Below are 16,815 nucleotides of genomic sequence, written 5' to 3'. Positions count from 1 at the left end.
AACGTGGGAAGAAGAGAAAAACGCAAGGGAAAAAAAGCAGCGTCGTAAAAGAGGTGACGGAGCTGTCCTCTCAATAAGAAGGGTGCCAGCGAGCCTTGCTCTTGCTTACGGCCACACCCCCTTGAGCACGCCTGATCTCGTCTGATCTCGGAAGCTAAACAGGGATGGGCCTGGTTAGTACTTGGGTGGGAGACCGCCTGGGAATACCAGGTGCTGTAACCTTTTAAGCGCAGGAGGCGCCCTATCCCCGCTCGCTCGCTCATTCCCCTGTTCACACGTGCAGTGCGACTTGTCCGTCTGTTTATTTGTCAGCTTTGGCGAGACACGGGTGCTTGTGTATTAGCGTGAGTGTTTTTAATTCTGATCAGGAACAGTTTTACAAGTCCGCAAAGGATCGAGGAAAGGTTTATCGCCAGCTGAAAAGAGACACAGCGCTTCGGCTGTGGAGACTTGTTCGGCTGGCGTTCGGAGAGTCGCGTTTTTCAGAATTGTATTGAGATCGTTTTCCACAGAGCTCAGATGTCAAAGCACAGCAGCAGCTCTCCACAGCGATCCTCTATAGCGCCCTTTCTCCCGCAGCTCCGTCCTCATTGGAAGGAAGCAAAAGTGAAAGGCTGAAGTGAAATAGAGCGGGGACGAAGGCAGTGAAGAGAGAGAACGTGGGAAGAAGAGAAAAACGCAAGGGAAAAAAAGCAGCGTCATAAAAGAGGTGACGGAGCTGTCCTCTCAATAAGAAGGGTGCCAGCGAGCCTTGCTCTCGCTTACGGCCACACCCCCTTCAGCACACCTGATCTCATCTGATCTCGGAAGCTAAACAGGGATGGGCCTGGTTAGTACTTGGATGGGAGACCGCCTGGGAATACCAGGTGCTGTAAGCTTTTAAGAGCAGGAGGCGCCCTATCCCCGCTCCCTCGCTCATTCCCCTGTTCACACGTGCAGTGCGGCTTGTCCGTCTGTTTATTTGTCAGCTTTGGCGAGACACGGGTGCTTGTGTATTAGCGTGAGCGTTTTTTATTCTGATCAGGAACAGTTTTACAAGTCCGCAAAGGATCGAGGAAAGGTTTATCGCCAGCTGAAAAGAGACACAGCGCTTCGGCTGTGGAGACTTGTTCGGCTGGCGTTCGGAGAGTCGCGTTTTTCAGAATTGTATTGAGATCGTTTTCCACAGAGCTCAGATGTCAAAGCATAGCAGCAGCTCTCCACAGCGATCCTCTATAGCGCCCTTTCTCCCGCAGCTCCGTCCTCATTGGAAGGAAGCAAGAGTGAAAGGCTGAAGTGAAATAGAGCGAGGACGAAGGCAGTGAAGAGAGAGAACGTGGGAAGAAGAGAAAAACGCAAGGGAAAAAAAGCAGCGTCGTAAAAGAGGTGACGGAGCTGTCCTCTCAATAAGAAGGGTGCCAGCGAGCCTTGCTCTCGCTTACGGCCACACCCCCTTGAGCACGCCTGATCTCATCTGATCTCGGAAGCTAAACAGGGATGGGCCTGGTTAGTACTTGGATGGGAGACCGCCTGGGAATACCAGGTGCTGTAAGCTTTTAAGCGCAGGAGGCGCCCTATCCCCGCTCCCTCGCTCATTCCCCTGTTCACAGGTGCAGTGCGGCTTGTCCGTCTGTTTTTTTGTCAGCTTTGGCGAGACACGGGTGCTTGTGTATTAGCGTGAGCGTTTTTTATTCTGATCAGGAACAGTTTTACAAGTCCGCAAAGGATCGAGGAAAGGTTTATCGCCAGCCGAAAAGAGACACAGCGCTTCGTCTGCGGAGACTTGTTCGGCTGGCGTTCGGAGAGTCGCGTTTTTCAGAATTGTATTGAGATCGTTTTCCACAGAGCTCAGATGTCAAAGCACAGCAGCAGCTCTCCACAGCGAACCTCTATAGCGCCCTTTCTCCCGCTGCTCCGTCCTCATTGGAAGGAAGCAAGAGTGAAAGGCTGAAGTGAAATAGAGCGGGGACGAAGGCAGTGAAGAGAGAGAACGTGGGAAGAAGAGAAAAACGCAAGGGAAAAAAAGCAGCGTCGTAAAAGAGGTGACGGAGCTGTCCTCTCAATAAGAAGGGTGCCAGCGAGCCTTGCTCTCGCTTACGGCCACACCCCCTTGAGCACGCCTGATCTCATCTGATCTCGGAAGCTAAACAGGGATGGGCCTGGTTAGTACTTGGATGGGAGACCGCCTGGGAATACCAGGTGCTGTAAGCTTTTAAGTGCAGGAGGCGCCCTATCCCCGCTCGCTCGCTCATTCCCCTGTTCACACGTGCAGTGCGGCTTGTCCGTCTGTTTATTTGTCAGCTTTGGCGAGACACGGGTGCTTGTGTATTAGCGTGAGCGTCTTTTATTCTGATCAGGAACAGTTTTACAAGTCCGCAAAGGATCGAGGAAAGGTTTATCGCCAGCTGAAAAGAGACACAGCGCTTCGGCTGTGGAGACTTGTTCGGCTGGTGTTCGGAGAGTCGCGTTTTTCAGAATTGTATTGAGATCGTTTTCCACAGAGCTCAGATGTCAAAGCACAGCAGCAGCTCTCCACAGCGATCCTCTATAGCGCCCTTTCTCCCGCAGCTCCGTCCTCATTGGAAGGAAGCAAGAGTGAAAGGCTGAAGTGAAATAGAGCGGGGACGAAGGCAGTGAAGAGAGAGAACGTGGGAAGAAGAGAAAAACGCAAGGGAAAAAAAGCAGCGTCGTAAAAGAGGTGACGGAGCTGTCCTCTCAATAAGAAGGGTGCCAGCGAGCCTTGTTCTCGCTTATGGCCACACCCCCTTGAGCACGCCTGATCTCGTCTGATCTCGGAAGCTAAACAGGGATGGGCCTGGTTAGTACTTGGATGGGAGACCGCCTGGGAATACCAGGTGCTGTAAGCTTTTAAGCGCAGGAGGCGCCCTATCCCCGCTCGCTCGCTCATTCCCCTGTTCACACGTGCAGTGCGGCTTGTCCGTCTGTTTATTTGTCAGCTTTGGCGAGACACGGGTGCTTGTGTATTAGCGTGAGCGTTTTTTATTCTGATCAGGAACAGTTTTACAAGTCCGCAAAGGATCGAGGAAAGGTTTATCGCCAGCTGAAAAGAGACACAGCGGTTCGGCTGTGGAGACTTGTTCGGCTGGCGTTCGGAGAGTCACGTTTTTCAGAATTGTATTGAGATCGTTTTCCACAGAGCTCAGATGTCAAAGCACAGCAGCAGCTCTCCACAGCGATCCTCTATAGCGCCCTTTCTCCTGCAGCTCCGTCCTCATTGGAAGGAAGCAAGAGTGAAAGGCTGAAGTGAAATAGAGCGGGGACGAAGGCAGTGAAGAGAGAGAACGTGGGAAGAAGAGAAAAACGCAAGGGAAAAAAAGCAGCGTCGTAAAAGAGGTGACGGAGCTGTCCTCTCAATAAGAAGGGTGCCAGCGAGCCTTGCTCTCGCTTACGGCCACACCCCCTTGAGCACGCCTGATCTCATCTGATCTCGGAAGCTAAACAGGGATGGGCCTGGTTAGTACTTGGATGGGAGACCGCCTGGGAATACCAGGTGCTGTAAGCTTCTAAGCGCAGGAGGCGCCCTATCCCCGCTCCCTCGCTCATTCCCCTGTTCACACGTGCAGTGCGGCTTGTCCGTCTGTTTATTTGTCAGCTTTGGCGAGACACGGGTGCTTGTGTATTAGCGTGAGCGTTTTTTATTCTGATCAGGAACAGTTTTACAAGTCCGCAAAGGATCGAGGAAAGGTTTATCGCCAGCTGAAAAGAGACACAGAGCTTCGGCTGTGGAGACTTGTTCGGCTGGCGTTCGGAGAGTCGCGTTTTTCAGAATTGTATTGAGATCGTTTTCCACAGAGCTCAGATGTCAAAGCACAGCAGCAGCTCTCCACAGCGATCCTCTATAGCGCCCTTTCTCCCGCTGCTCCGTCCTCATTGGAAGGAAGCAAGAGTGAAAGGCTGAAGTGAAATAGAGCGGGGACGAAGGCAGTGAAGAGAGAGAACGTGGGAAGAAGAGAAAAACGCAAGGGAAAAAAAGCAGCGTCGTAAAAGAGGTGACGGAGCTGTCCTCTCAATAAGAAGGGTGCCAGCGAGCCTTGCTCTTGCTTACGGCCACACCCCCTTGAGCACGCCTGATCTCGTCTGATCTCGGAAGCTAAACAGGGATGGGCCTGGTTAGTACTTGGGTGGGAGACCGCCTGGGAATACCAGGTGCTGTAACCTTTTAAGCGCAGGAGGCGCCCTATCCCCGCTCGCTCGCTCATTCCCCTGTTCACACGTGCAGTGCGGCTTGTCCGTCTGTTTATTTGTCAGCTTTGGCGAGACACGGGTGCTTGTGTATTAGCGTGAGTGTTTTTAATTCTGATCAGGAACAGTTTTACAAGTCCGCAAAGGATCGAGGAAAGGTTTATCGCCAGCTGAAAAGAGACACAGCGCTTCGGCTGTGGAGACTTGTTCGGCTGGCGTTCGGAGAGTCGCGTTTTTCAGAATTGTATTGAGATCGTTTTCCACAGAGCTCAGATGTCAAAGCACAGCAGCAGCTCTCCACAGCGATCCTCTGTAGCGCCCTTTCTCCCGCAGCTCCGTCCTCATTGGAAGGAAGCAAAAGTGAAAGGCTGAAGTGAAATAGAGCGGGGACAAAGGCAGTGAAGAGAGAGAACGTGGGAAGAAGAGAAAAACGCAAGGGAAAAAAAGCAGCGTCATAAAAGAGGTGACGGAGCTGTCCTCTCAATAAGAAGGGTGCCAGCGAGCCTTGCTCTCGCTTACGGCCACACCCCCTTCAGCACACCTGATCTCATCTGATCTCGGAAGCTAAACAGGGATGGGCCTGGTTAGTACTTGGATGGGAGACCGCCTCGGAATACCAGGTGCTGTAAGCTTTTAAGAGCAGGAGGCGCCCTATCCCCGCTCCCTCGCTCATTCCCCTGTTCACACGTGCAGTGCGGCTTGTCCGTCTGTTTATTTGTCAGCTTTGGCGAGACACGGGTGCTTGTGTATTAGCGTGAGCGTTTTTTATTCTGATCAGGAACAGTTTTACAAGTCCGCAAAGGATCGAGGAAAGGTTTATCGCCAGCTGAAAAGAGACACAGCGCTTCGGCTGTGGAGACTTGTTCGGCTGGCGTTCGGAGAGTCGCGTTTTTCAGAATTGTATTGAGATCGTTTTCCACAGAGCTCAGATGTCAAAGCATAGCAGCAGCTCTCCACAGCGATCCTCTATAGCGCCCTTTCTCCCGCAGCTCCGTCCTCATTGGAAGGAAGCAAGAGTGAAAGGCTGAAGTGAAATAGAGCGAGGACGAAGGCAGTGAAGAGAGAGAACGTGGGAAGAAGAGAAAAACGCAAGGGAAAAAAAGCAGCGTCGTAAAAGAGGTGACGGAGCTGTCCTCTCAATAAGAAGGGTGCCAGCGAGCCTTGCTCTCGCTTACGGCCACACCCCCTTGAGCACGCCTGATCTCATCTGATCTCGGAAGCTAAACAGGGATGGGCCTGGTTAGTACTTGGATGGGAGACCGCCTGGGAATACCAGGTGCTGTAAGCTTTTAAGCGCAGGAGGCGCCCTATCCCCGCTCCCTCGCTCATTCCCCTGTTCACAGGTGCAGTGCGGCTTGTCCGTCTGTTTTTTTGTCAGCTTTGGCGAGACACGGGTGCTTGTGTATTAGCGTGAGCGTTTTTTATTCTGATCAGGAACAGTTTTACAAGTCCGCAAAGGATCGAGGAAAGGTTTATCGCCAGCCGAAAAGAGACACAGCGCTTCGTCTGCGGAGACTTGTTCGGCTGGCGTTCGGAGAGTCGCGTTTTTCAGAATTGTATTGAGATCGTTTTCCACAGAGCTCAGATGTCAAAGCACAGCAGCAGCTCTCCACAGCGAACCTCTATAGCGCCCTTTCTCCCGCTGCTCCGTCCTCATTGGAAGGAAGCAAGAGTGAAAGGCTGAAGTGAAATAGAGCGGGGACGAAGGCAGTGAAGAGAGAGAACGTGGGAAGAAGAGAAAAACGCAAGGGAAAAAAAGCAGCGTCGTAAAAGAGGTGACGGAGCTGTCCTCTCAATAAGAAGGGTGCCAGCGAGCCTTGCTCTCGCTTACGGCCACACCCCCTTGAGCACGCCTGATCTTGTCTGATCTCGGAAGCTAAACAGGGATGGGTCTGGTTAGTACTTGGATGGGAGACCGCCGGGGAATACCAGGTGCTGTAAGCTTTTAAGCGCAGGAGGCGCCTTTTCCCCGCTCCCTCGCTCATTCCCCTGTTCACACGTGCAGTGCGGCTTGTCCGTCTGTTTATTTGTCAGCTTTGGCGAGACACGGGTGCTTGTGTATTAGCGTGAGCGTTTTTTATTCTGATCAGGAACAGTTTTACAAGTCCGCAAAGGATCGAGGAAAGGTTTATCGCCAGCTGAAAAGAGACACAGCGGTTCGGCTGTGGAGACTTGTTCGGCTGGCGTTCGGAGAGTCGCGTTTTTCAGAATTGTATTGAGATCGTTTTCCACAGAGCTCAGATGTCAAAGCACAGCAACAGCTCTCCACAGCGATCCTCTATAGCGCCCTTTCTCCCGCTGCTCCGTCCTCATTGGAAGGAAGCAAGAGTGAAAGGCTGAAGTGAAATAGAGCGGGGACGAAGGCAGTGAAGAGAGAGAACGTGGGAAGAAGAGAAAAACGCAAGGGAAAAAAAGCAGCGTCGTAAAAGAGGTGACGGAGCTGTCCTCTCAATAAGAAGGGTGCCAGCGAGCCTTGCTCTTGCTTACGGCCACACCCCCTTGAGCACGCCTGATCTCGTCTGATCTCGGAAGCTAAACAGGGATGGGCCTGGTTAGTACTTGGGTGGGAGACCGCCTGGGAATACCAGGTGCTGTAACCTTTTAAGCGCAGGAGGCGCCCTATCCCCGCTCGCTCGCTCATTCCCCTGTTCACACGTGCAGTGTGGCTTGTCCGTCTGTTTATTTGTCAGCTTTGGCGAGACACGGGTGCTTGTGTATTAGCGTGAGTGTTTTTAATTCTGATCAGGAACAGTTTTACAAGTCCGCAAAGGATCGAGGAAAGGTTTATCGCCAGCTGAAAAGAGACACAGCGCTTCGGCTGTGGAGACTTGTTCGGCTGGCGTTCGGAGAGTCGCGTTTTTCAGAATTGTATTGAGATCGTTTTCCACAGAGCTCAGATGTCAAAGCACAGCAGCAGCTCTCCACAGCGATCCTCTATAGCGCCCTTTCTCCCGCAGCTCCGTCCTCATTGGAAGGAAGCAAAAGTGAAAGGCTGAAGTGAAATAGAGCGGGGACGAAGGCAGTGAAGAGAGAGAACGTGGGAAGAAGAGAAAAACGCAAGGGAAAAAAAGCAGCGTCATAAAAGAGGTGACGGAGCTGTCCTCTCAATAAGAAGGGTGCCAGCGAGCCTTGCTCTCGCTTACGGCCACACCCCCTTCAGCACACCTGATCTCATCTGATCTCGGAAGCTAAACAGGGATGGGCCTGGTTAGTACTTGGATGGGAGACCGCCTGGGAATACCAGGTGCTGTAAGCTTTTAAGAGCAGGAGGCGCCCTATCCCCGCTCCCTCGCTCATTCCCCTGTTCACACGTGCAGTGCGGCTTGTCCGTCTGTTTATTTGTCAGCTTTGGCGAGACACGGGTGCTTGTGTATTAGCGTGAGCGTTTTTTATTCTGATCTGGAACAGTTTTACAAGTCCGCAAAGGATCGAGGAAAGGTTTATCGCCAGCTGAAAAGAGACACAGCGCTTCGGCTGTGGAGACTTGTTCGGCTGGCGTTCGGAGAGTCGCGTTTTTCAGAATTGTATTGAGATCGTTTTCCACAGAGCTCAGATGTCAAAGCATAGCAGCAGCTCTCCACAGCGATCCTCTATAGCGCCCTTTCTCCCGCAGCTCCGTCCTCATTGGAAGGAAGCAAGAGTGAAAGGCTGAAGTGAAATAGAGCGAGGACGAAGGCAGTGAAGAGAGAGAACGTGGGAAGAAGAGAAAAACGCAAGGGAAAAAAAGCAGCGTCGTAAAAGAGGTGACGGAGCTGTCCTCTCAATAAGAAGGGTGCCAGCGAGCCTTGCTCTCGCTTACGGCCACACCCCCTTGAGCATGCCTGATCTCATCTGATCTCGGAAGCTAAACAGGGATGGGCCTGGTTAGTACTTGGATGGGAGACCGCCTGGGAATACCAGGTGCTGTAAGCTTTTAAGCGCAGGAGGCGCCCTATCCCCGCTCCCTCGCTCATTCCCCTGTTCACAGGTGCAGTGCGGCTTGTCCGTCTGTTTTTTTGTCAGCTTTGGCGAGACACGGGTGCTTGTGTATTAGCGTGAGCGTCTTTTATTCTGATCAGGAACAGTTTTACAAGTCCGCAAAGGATCGAGGAAAGGTTTATCGCCAGCCGAAAAGAGACACAGCGCTTCGTCTGCGGAGACTTGTTCGGCTGGCGTTCGGAGAGTCGCGTTTTTCAGAATTGTATTGAGATCGTTTTCCACAGAGCTCAGATGTCAAAGCACAGCAGCAGCTCTCCACAGCGAACCTCTATAGCGCCCTTTCTCCCGCTGCTCCGTCCTCATTGGAAGGAAGCAAGAGTGAAAGGCTGAAGTGAAATAGAGCGGGGACGAAGGCAGTGAAGAGAGAGAACGTGGGAAGAAGAGAAAAACGCAAGGGAAAAAAAGCAGCGTCGTAAAAGAGGTGACGGAGCTGTCCTCTCAATAAGAAGGGTGCCAGCGAGCCTTGCTCTCGCTTACGGCCACACCCCCTTGAGCACGCCTGACCTCGTCTGATCTCGGAAGCTAAACAGGGATGGGCCTGGTTAGTACTTGGATGGGAGACCGCCTGGGAATACCAGGTGCTGTAAGCTTTTAAGCGCAGGAGGCGCCCTATCCCCGCTCGCTCGCTCATTCCCCTGTTCACACGTGCAGTGCGGCTTGTCCGTCTGTTTATTTGTCAGCTTTGGCGAGACACGGGTGCTTGTGTATTAGCGTGAGCGTCTTTTATTCTGATCAGGAACAGTTTTACAAGTCCGCAAAGGATCGAGGAAAGGTTTATCGCCAGCTGAAAAGAGACACAGCGCTTCGGCTGTGGAGACTTGTTCGGCTGGTGTTCGGAGAGTCGCGTTTTTCAGAATTGTATTGAGATCGTTTTCCACAGAGCTCAGATGTCAAAGCACAGCAGCAGCTCTCCACAGCGATCCTCTATAGCGCCCTTTCTCCCGCTGCTCCGTCCTCATTGGAAGGAAGCAAAAGTGAAAGGCTGAAGTGAAATAGAGCGGGGACGAAGGCAGTGAAGAGAGAGAACGTGGGAAGAAGAGAAAAACGCAAGGGAAAAAAAGCAGCGTCATAAAAGAGGTGACGGAGCTGTCCTCTCAATAAGAAGGGTGCCAGCGAGCCTTGCTCTCGCTTACGGCCACACCCCCTTGAGCACGCCTGACCTCGTCTGATCTCGGAAGCTAAACAGGGATGGGCCTGGTTAGTACTTGGATGGGAGACCGCCTGGGAATACCAGGTGCTGTAAGCTTTTAAGCGCAGGAGACGCCCTATCCCCGCTCGCTCGCTCATTCCCCTGTTCACACGTGCAGTGCGGCTTGTCCGTCTGTTTATTTGTCAGCTTTGGCGAGACACGGGTGCTTGTGTATTAGCGTGAGCGTTTTTTATTCTGATCATGAACAGTTTAACAAGTCCGCAAAGGATCGAGGAAAGGTTTATCGCCAGCTGAAAAGAGACACAGCGCTTCGGCTGTGGAGACTTTATTAATAAGGCCCCTCAGTAGTTGAGATCTCTGTTATTCCCATCTAGAAACATGCAATCAGCATGTTATTGCTGAAGCAATAGTCACAACATTATTCCACACCTGGGTGAGATGCGGGTTATGATGACAGTCATGCTTTCTACACCTTATACTGAGCTCAGAAATGGACCAAGCGGACATCTCACGAGCAGATCCCTCCGCGTATAAGAAAGGCAACTTGTCTCAGCAAAAATACCACGGATTCACATCCAAAATATGATAAAAAGGCAAAAACCCCACACTTGGAATGCAAACGTACCCTAAAAAGGAAACACGGTTTTAAAACGAACTTGATTTTCCCCTGGAGAAACCTTTTTATGGACACACATCGCATCTATTACACATGTAGAACTAAATATAAAGATAAAACTTAATATAAGAAGTCATGACATATCACACATGACGAAGTCTGGTCCAGAATAAACAGTTTACACTGACCCACCTTTATTTACCCTGGTCACTCACTTCTATTAACTGTTTAACTGGGTAACAAATTAATATTTGTTTCAATTTGGGATCTACACCTGGGAGCCCTGAAATGTTGGCCAGAGGGGAGAAGCTGATATTCAGACGTGAGAATATATTAAAAAAAAGGATCTGATGTTGTTTTTCACCTGTCTAATCAAAGCTTGTTCAAAAATTATCTGATTATAGGACACACGAGTTTATAATCATACTCATTCCACTTTTTAACCCCGTATATATGCACAATATGAAACGTATATACACTAAATCTCACGTGTGACTCCCATAATATACATTTCTTTACGAAAATTAGGAACACTTACTACAATTATCAACCCCCCCATGACGAGGCAATATTTCATACCTTTGTTTCTTTGTGGGTTCAAAGTTCTGTCCTGTCGTTTCACACGTAATGTTTTGGTAGTTATCTCAATGTTCCTTTGCAATTATCTCCAAGATCATCATCAACTTTTTGTAAAACGCTATGCACAACTGATATTTAAAGAAAGTCCTGTACCAAAACGTCTTCGTAGGGAAAGACAACTTTTTTTTCCTTACGTTAGTCGCTACACGGTTACTCAAAAAATCCATTCACCGCCTTTAAAAAAAAGTTTCGTTTTTTATTGTGGTTCACTGACATTTCTGTCACAATTCTGAGGGACCCCAAATAAAATTCACTTGCCGGTATAAAGACGCCGGCGAGGATAAGACAGGTATCGAGCCACCTGCGTATCTAGCGGACGTTTAAAATAAAAAAAATGGCGTGTAATGTTGCGAAGGGCTACTGTTTTTTTTATAGTTTGTCGATTGTAAGGGACGTGGGCCGCGACAGAAATACTGGACGGGGTGGGAAAAGCTTGATTGATGGTTTGTTGTACCGCAACGGTCACAATTGACTCACCAGCAAAGATGCCGCCGAGGCCACATCGACTCCCTCCCGCCCTGCCTCGCACCGAAGCTCGAGCTGCGGAGCGCGACGCCGAACCGCCGGTCCACGGTCGCGGGCGCCGGACATAGACGTCATAAACCCTTCCGAGACGCAGGAATTATAGATCACTGTAGTTTCTTCTGGACCCGGGTTAGGGACAGTGTGCCCTCCGTGAGAGTCTTCTGAGGAAGCCAGTGTCTCATGGGTGTCCAGGCTTGGTACCATCTGTCCATCACAGGACACACAGACACACACACTCACTCACACACCCTGGACAGGACACCAGTCCATCACAGGACATACACACACCCTAGATAGGACACCAGTCCATCACAGGACACACACACACTCACACACCCTGGACAGGACACCAGTCCCTCACAGGACACACACACACAACCTGGATAGGACACCAGTCCCTCACAGGACACTCAGACACACACACTCACACAACCTGGACAGGAACCAGTCCATCACATGACAAACACACACACACTCACACACCCTGGACAGGACAGCACTCCATCACAGGACACACACACACCAGGGCCAGTTTTCCCAGAAGCCAATTAGCCCAAAAGCCTGTCTTTGGACCCGAAGAACACAGGGAGAACATGCAGACTCCACACAGACAGTCCCCACCCCCCCGGTCCAGACCCGAGCCCGGAGCCCCCCCGCGCTGAACCCCTCCGTACAGACGTCCGCACACAGCTCCGTTGTTCCCGATTCCCGAGGTGATCTGTTAAAAGAAGCCGGTGTGTTGCCTCCAGGTGACATTTCCTACTGGAGTCAGGACAGGAGGCTCTTCTGTACACAGAAGGGGGTGGGGGTGGGGAACAAGCCGCCCAGCCCTGTGGTTGAAGCCGATACCCCGGCTTCTCTCCAGACACAGCTGGGTGAGCTCCTCCAGTCAGTACAGGGGGCTCTACTGTACACAGAGGGTGGCGGGGGTGTGGAACAACTCCTTTGTTCGGGGCCTTGGGGCATTCTTGTTGTGAAAGGCGCTATATAAAAACTGAATTGAAATTGAATCTTACAGGTTTGGGTTTTTCGGAGATCTTGTCAGAGATCTTGTCTGACATGCCCGTTTCAAAAACGTAACGACACTCCTCACGTCCGAGCGCCGCCGGTCTGTGACGTAACGTATCCTTACACAACCATGACGGTTTCATCATGGACAGCACGAAAGCCCGAAAAGTGGTTGACGTTTTAATTTGGCAACGCCACGATGGATCCCAGTTTTTTTTTTTATTTTGGGGGCCAAAGAGGACAAAAAAGGAAACGTCTGGAGGTGGATCGATGGTCATCTCTGCGGTTGTTCTGATGTTCTGGAAAAAACAAAACAAAAAAAAAACGGCTCGCTTGCCCGGTCGTGTAGTGTTTCCACACCCCACGCAAATCAACTTCTCTTCGCCCCCTGGGGCTCGTCGCCCGCCGCACCCCTCTCACGTGATAGGGGCTTCCCCCGGCTGTGACGTACTTACCCCACCCCCTTCGGCCAACGTCATACCGAAGGTCGCGCTTCGGGCCGCGGCGATGTTGACGGACTGTCTTGTAGCGTGAGAAGGGTTTAAATTTCAACTTAAGGAGTTGGCCATCGTTATATTTCGCGAGGTATCATACGGGGGGAAAATGAACATTTATATTTATCAACCTACTAGTAATACTGGGTGGATGTCACGTTCCCCAAAGTTCAGTGCCTCTCTCTAATAAAGTAGAAACGCGACATTAAAAAAAAGAACTCCTATTCCCATTTGTTATGACCCCATCGTGTTTTTCCCGGTGTGCGCTTATCTTTCGGAGACCGTTTCTCTCTGGTGTTGTTTTGCTGTTGGAATAAATGCCGAGGTGACCCTTCTGTGTGGAGTCTGCGTGTTCTCTCCAGCGGGTCGTTTCCTCCACCGCAGGGGCTGGTCGAACCGGGGTCTCCCAATCGTCACAGAAGTGTGTGTCGTTTTGGGTGGTGGTGGGGGGGTGCATCGGGGATACTGCGCCCCGAGGGGGTGACCTCTCACCTTACTCCGGACAAAGGGAGAAGACCTGTACCTTCACGAGTCCGGGTTGTGAAAACTTCTTCTGGCAGTTCAAAACATTTCGAAGGGACTACAGCGCTACCCTGTTTTCCATTTGTATCGTGTATTATTAGACAGTCATAAGTATCTGTACTGATCACAGAGTCCCCCTCTCACTGCCAGGACTGAAGACCAGTGCAGCACGAATAATAATAATAATTAATAAGTCTGGACTCTCCACTCAGAGCTCCTCCCAGGTCAGGGGGATCCCCTCCAGCCCCCCCAGTGTGCAGCCCCTACCTGGATGATGCTCCAGTCCGCTCAGCACACAGCAGCTCTCAGTGGGGAGGAGAGCAGAGGGATGGAGCCAGTTCAGAGAGGGGGGTGATAAGGAGGCCATGATGGGTCAAGACCAGGGGGGGAATCAGGCCAGGACACTGGGGTAACACCCCTACTCTTCTCCAGAAACACCCCGGGATTGTTAACGAGCACAGAGAGTCAGGACCTCGGTTTTACGTCTCATCCGAAGGACGGCGCCTGTTTACAGTCCAGTGTCCCCCGTCACTATACTGGGGTATCAGGACCCACACAGACTGCAGGGTGAGAGCGCCCCCTGCTGGCCCCACTCACACCTCTCCCAGCAGCAACCTTGGGGGGGGGGGAGGGAAAAAACCAAAAGCTAAACAGATTTTTTTTTTTTTTAAATTTATTGATGCTTAACAAAAGGTCATCAGTCCAGTCTGGGGCCCCTCAGCTTCAGTTCAGACCAGTCTGGGGCCCCCCAGCTTCAGTACAGTCTGGGGCCCCTCAGCTTCAGTCCAGTGCAGTCTGGGGTCCCTCAGCTTCAGTCCAGACTGGGGTCCTTCAGCATCGGTCCAGCACAGTCTGGGGTCCCTCAGCTTCGGTCCAGCACAGACTGGGGTCCCTCAGCTTCGGTCCAGTCTGAGGTCCCTCAGCTTCGGTCCAGCACAGACTGGGGTCCCTCAGCTTCGGTCCAGAGTGGGGTCCCTAAGCTTCGGTCCGGCACAGTCTGGTGTCCCTCAGCTTCGGTACAGCACAGCCTGAGGTCCCTCAGCTTTGGTCCAGTCCAGTCTTGGGCCTCTCAGCTCCAGTCTAGTCCAGTCTGGGGCCCCTCAGCTCCAGTCCAGTCCAGTCTGGTGTCCCTCAGCTCCAGTGCTGTCCAGTCTGGGGTCCCTCAGCTTCAGACCAGCACAGTCTTGGGTCCCTCAGCTTCGGCCCAGCACAGACTGGGGTCCCTCAGCTTCGGTCCAGCATAGACTGGGGTCCCTCAGCTTCGGTCCAGCACAGTCTGGGGTCCCTCAGCGTCGGTCCAGCACAGTCTGGTGTCCCTCAGCTCCTGTCCAGTCCAGTCTGGGGTCCCTCAGCTTCGGTCCAGCACAGTCTGGGGTCCCTCAGCTTCGGTCCAGTCTGATGTCTCTCAGCTCCGGTCCAGTCCAATTCAGTCCAGTCCAGTCCAGTCCAGATCTTAGCAGGCACAGAACCAGGAAAGGAACCTGGAAAGATATTGTTATTGCAGGTGTGAGGGACACAGACACAGACGTCACCATGACATCAAACAGCAAGAGGAGACTCCTCCTTGAATCACAGACACGACCGGGCGGCGCCCCCCTGTCTGCTCACCTACACCTCCTCTTCCTCTTCTTGTCCTTCCCGGCAGCCTGCTTCTCCTCTCCCTCGCTCTTCCTCTCCTGAGCTACGGTCTCCGCCGCCTCCATCGGCTCGTCCTGATCTTCTGTCTCCACTGACACGCAGCTCAGGGACTTTAAAAAGACGCATCGGCGCTTCTGAAGCAGAGACAGGAGAGTCACGTTAAGAGTCGGACTGGACACTCCAGTACATGAACACTGCACTGAGAGAGAGAGGGGTTCACACAGACACACTGACTGGACACTCCAGTACATGAACACTGCACTGAGAGAGAGAGGGGTTCATACACACACACTGACTAGACACTCCAGGACATGAACACTGCACTGAGAGAGAGAGGGGTTCATACAGACACACTGACTGGACACTCCAGTACATTAACACTGCACTGAGAGAGAGAGGGGTTCATACAGACACACTGACTGGACACTCCAGGACATGAACACTGCACTGAGAGAGAGAGGGGTTCATACAGACACACTGACTGGACACTCCAGGACATGAACACTGCACTGAGAGAGATAGAGGGGTTCATACAGACACATGACTGGACACTCCAGGACATGAACACTGCACTGAGAGAGAGAGGGGTTCATACAGACACACTGACTGGACACTCCAGTACATGAACACAGCACTGAGAGAGAGAGGGGTTCATACAGACACACTGACTGGACACTGACTTGACACTGGACAGGAGTAAAGAGAGGATCAGAGCATTACCCACCTTCTTTTTCTTCTGTCTCACAGGAGGTGGTGATTGGACCTCCTCCAGCTGGAGTCCGTGGAGGGAGAGAGGGGGCAGGAGAGGGACAGCACAGGGAGAGAAAGAGAGAGACAGGTAAGTCAAGTGTCCCAAGAGCACAGAGACTCTGCTGAGATCACACTCGCAGTGAGTGAGCCTGGGTGTAGCCCACTAATACTGACCCACTGGACACCACAGGACAGAGAGGAGGAGGAGGAGAGAGACACACTGCCTGGACACCACAGGACAGAGAGGAGGAGAGAGACACACTGAGGACAGAGAGGAGGAGTAGAGAGACACTGACAGACAGGGCTGAAAGAGAGAGAGACAGAGAGGCAGGGACAGGCAGACAGCAGGCCGAGAGAGACACTGACAGACAGGGCTGAAAGAGAGAGAGACACTGAGACCCAGGGACAGACAAGACGGCAAAACTCCACCACAGACAGGACAGGGGGCAGGGTGGGACCAGCACTGACCTCCTTACTCTCTCCTGCCGGAAGAGCTGTCTCCACCTCCTCTTCCTCCTGCAAGTCAAGAGACAGGCTGAGAGAGTGACGGGCTGGCGGGACATCGGCGAACAGAGCTGAAGGCAAAGAGCAGAGGAGACAGGCCCAGCTGGGACAACGCAGGACAGACAGAGAGACAGACAGGGAGACACACGGAGAGACACAGGGAGAGAGACCCAGCTGGGACAACGCAGGACAGACAGAGAGCAGGGAGACACACGGAGAGACACAGGGAGACAGGCCCAGCTGGGACAACGCAGGACAGACAGAGAGCAGGGAGACACACGGAGAGACACAGGGAGACAGGCCCAGCTGGGACAACGCAGGACAGACAGAGAGCAGGGAGACATGGAGAGACTCAGACAGAAGGACAGAAAGACAGAAAGAGAGAAGTACAGACGGACAAAAAGACAGAGAAAAGGACAGATGGACTGATGGACAGAAAGGCAGAGAAAAGGACAGAAAGACAGATGGACAGATGGACAGAGAAAAGAACAGAAGGACAGAGGGACAGATGGACAGAGGGACAGATGGACTGAAGGATAGACGGACAGACTCTGCCCCACTTGCCTCGTCAGACATCTCAGCCTCTCTCCTTGCCCTCCGCACTGGGGAGCCCCAGGCGGGGCGTGGCGGGGCCGGGCGGGCGATGGGGGGCAGGACGGGCGGGGGCAGGGGCAGGGGCACCGCCCCGGGCAGCAGGGGGGGCTCGCGGGGCATGGTGGGGATGAAGGGGGGGCGTCGGGGCGGGGCGGGCAGGGGCCTGAGGGGGCCGGAGGGGGGGGCTCTTGGGCGAGGGGGGGGGGCACCGAGCC

The 16,815-nt window shown here is 52.6% G+C and overlaps 14 non-coding genes and 1 pseudogene across 14 annotated transcripts; all 15 read left to right on the top strand.

Moving 5' to 3' along the window:
• The first annotated feature begins 103 nt into the window (after positions 1-103).
• Positions 104-222, top strand: LOC138217204 (5S ribosomal RNA). Its single transcript, XR_011180916.1, has one exon. It is a non-coding gene; the product is annotated as a 5S ribosomal RNA (ribosomal RNA).
• A 537-nt stretch (positions 223-759) lies between these two features.
• Positions 760-878, top strand: LOC138244873 (5S ribosomal RNA). The gene has a single exon (XR_011193488.1). It is a non-coding gene; the product is annotated as a 5S ribosomal RNA (ribosomal RNA).
• Positions 879-1,415: 537 nt separating this feature from the next.
• On the top strand, positions 1,416-1,534 carry LOC138216285 (5S ribosomal RNA). Its single transcript, XR_011179996.1, has one exon. It is a non-coding gene; the product is annotated as a 5S ribosomal RNA (ribosomal RNA).
• Positions 1,535-2,071: 537 nt separating this feature from the next.
• Positions 2,072-2,190, top strand: LOC138216274 (5S ribosomal RNA). The gene has a single exon (XR_011179985.1). It is a non-coding gene; the product is annotated as a 5S ribosomal RNA (ribosomal RNA).
• Positions 2,191-2,727: 537 nt separating this feature from the next.
• LOC138245115 (5S ribosomal RNA) lies at positions 2,728-2,846 on the top strand. The gene has a single exon (XR_011193729.1). It is a non-coding gene; the product is annotated as a 5S ribosomal RNA (ribosomal RNA).
• A 537-nt stretch (positions 2,847-3,383) lies between these two features.
• On the top strand, positions 3,384-3,502 carry LOC138216262 (5S ribosomal RNA). The gene has a single exon (XR_011179974.1). It is a non-coding gene; the product is annotated as a 5S ribosomal RNA (ribosomal RNA).
• Positions 3,503-4,039: 537 nt separating this feature from the next.
• LOC138217203 (5S ribosomal RNA) lies at positions 4,040-4,158 on the top strand. The gene has a single exon (XR_011180915.1). It is a non-coding gene; the product is annotated as a 5S ribosomal RNA (ribosomal RNA).
• Positions 4,159-4,695: 537 nt separating this feature from the next.
• On the top strand, positions 4,696-4,814 carry LOC138216945 (5S ribosomal RNA). The gene has a single exon (XR_011180658.1). It is a non-coding gene; the product is annotated as a 5S ribosomal RNA (ribosomal RNA).
• Positions 4,815-5,351: 537 nt separating this feature from the next.
• Positions 5,352-5,470, top strand: LOC138216251 (5S ribosomal RNA). Its single transcript, XR_011179963.1, has one exon. It is a non-coding gene; the product is annotated as a 5S ribosomal RNA (ribosomal RNA).
• A 537-nt stretch (positions 5,471-6,007) lies between these two features.
• On the top strand, positions 6,008-6,126 carry LOC138218424 (5S ribosomal RNA; annotated as a pseudogene).
• A 537-nt stretch (positions 6,127-6,663) lies between these two features.
• On the top strand, positions 6,664-6,782 carry LOC138217202 (5S ribosomal RNA). The gene has a single exon (XR_011180914.1). It is a non-coding gene; the product is annotated as a 5S ribosomal RNA (ribosomal RNA).
• Positions 6,783-7,319: 537 nt separating this feature from the next.
• On the top strand, positions 7,320-7,438 carry LOC138244872 (5S ribosomal RNA). The gene has a single exon (XR_011193487.1). It is a non-coding gene; the product is annotated as a 5S ribosomal RNA (ribosomal RNA).
• Positions 7,439-7,975: 537 nt separating this feature from the next.
• On the top strand, positions 7,976-8,094 carry LOC138244858 (5S ribosomal RNA). Its single transcript, XR_011193473.1, has one exon. It is a non-coding gene; the product is annotated as a 5S ribosomal RNA (ribosomal RNA).
• Positions 8,095-8,631: 537 nt separating this feature from the next.
• On the top strand, positions 8,632-8,750 carry LOC138216789 (5S ribosomal RNA). The gene has a single exon (XR_011180501.1). It is a non-coding gene; the product is annotated as a 5S ribosomal RNA (ribosomal RNA).
• A 537-nt stretch (positions 8,751-9,287) lies between these two features.
• LOC138216788 (5S ribosomal RNA) lies at positions 9,288-9,406 on the top strand. The gene has a single exon (XR_011180500.1). It is a non-coding gene; the product is annotated as a 5S ribosomal RNA (ribosomal RNA).
• The last annotated feature ends 7,409 nt before the right edge of the window (positions 9,407-16,815 follow it).

Source organism: Lepisosteus oculatus, chromosome 14 (genome assembly GCF_040954835.1).
Source record: "Lepisosteus oculatus isolate fLepOcu1 chromosome 14, fLepOcu1.hap2, whole genome shotgun sequence".
NCBI lineage: Eukaryota > Metazoa > Chordata > Actinopteri > Semionotiformes > Lepisosteidae > Lepisosteus > Lepisosteus oculatus.
The sequence above is the reverse complement of the archived record's forward strand: the minus strand, read 5'-3'. Positions and strand labels throughout refer to the sequence as shown.